This window comes from Lactuca saligna, chromosome 9, assembly GCF_052625555.1.
Source record: "Lactuca saligna cultivar CGN05327 chromosome 9, ASM5262555v1, whole genome shotgun sequence".
NCBI classification, from domain to species: domain Eukaryota; kingdom Viridiplantae; phylum Streptophyta; class Magnoliopsida; order Asterales; family Asteraceae; genus Lactuca; species Lactuca saligna.
In genome coordinates, this window is record NC_136425.1 from 71,678,509 (window position 1) to 71,679,864 (window position 1,356).

Here is a 1,356-nt window from a genome sequence, read left to right on the forward strand (position 1 = left end):
TTTCATCTCTCCGGTTGAGGGGGAAAGCTCTACTCTGGATCAAGCAACAACTATCGAGATTCCAATCCTTGATGATGCTCAAGTTCCTATCCACAGAGAATCATTACCATCAAATGTATGTTCGGATTCGGATGATGAACTCATAGAAAACATTGACACAAGAACCGACTCAAGGGTTATCACTCTCCCATCTGCAATCCTGGGGGAATCTTCTCAGATTCAAGAGGAACTCCCATCAGTAATCCAGGGGGAACCTCTCCAAACTCCTCAAGTAAACTCTAGTCTCACTCCAACAAACCAAGATGATTCCGCAGGATGTTCTCAAATCTAGGGGGAATTGCCATCTCCAACCGAAGAAACTTCAGATATTGAAGACATTCCCTCTACCGCAGCTGTTGATCATCTACAACCCCGCCTACACGTATGGACGAAGGACCACCCACCAGGTAAAATCAATGGCAACCCATTCGCGGGCATCAAGACTCGACCATCCAAGGACTTACCCGATCACTGCCACTACGCAGCGTTCTTTTCCTCAATTGAACCTCGATCGATCAAAGAAGCGCTACTCGAACCAGACTAGATTTCCGCAATGCAAGAAGAGCTAGAAGAATTTAAAATAAACAAAGTATGGCGGCTCATTCCAAAACCACGGGGCCACACCATTGTTGGTACAATATGGGTATACAAGAATAAGTTAGATGAATCTGGTGCGGTCGTCAGAAACAAGGCAAGGCTAGTTGCAAAGGGCTACAGTCAACTTGAAAGTGTTGACTATGATGAAACGTATGCTCCGGTGGCACGAATGGAAGCCATCCGAATCTTCTTAGCATATGCAGCCCACAAAAACATCAAGGTACACCAAATGGACGTTAAGAAGCATTTCTCAATGGGGAATTAAAAGAAGAGGTTTATCTTCAGTAACCTCCAGGCTTTGAAAGTATTAAATTCTCTAACCACTGCTACAAACTTGAAAAAGTAGTCTACGGTCTGAAGCAAGCCCCAAGATCATGGTACAAGACTCTCTCTGAATTTCCTATCTCGTCCGGATACAAAATAGGAGAAATTGATCCCACTTTGTTTAGAAAAGCAAATGATGACCACCTTATGCTCGTACAAATATATGTGGATGATATTATCTTCGGATCGACTTATCAAGGAATGGTGGATAAATTTGCTAAACTCATGACCAACAAATTCCAAATGAGCATTAATAGAGAGATTAACTTATTTCTAGTACTTCAAGTGAAACAAGTTCCGCAAGGAATATTCATTCATCAAGAGAAATACACCATTGAACTGTTGAAGAAATATTCTATGGACAACTGTTCTTCGACTAAGGTCCCCATCGCCTTC

The 1,356-nt window shown here is 42.5% G+C and overlaps 1 pseudogene; it reads left to right on the plus strand.

The window, feature by feature from the left end:
* Positions 1 to 592: 592 nt before the first annotated feature.
* LOC145016476 (putative mitochondrial protein AtMg00820 pseudogene) lies at positions 593 to 901 on the plus strand (annotated as a pseudogene).
* Positions 902 to 1,356: the final 455 nt, after the last annotated feature.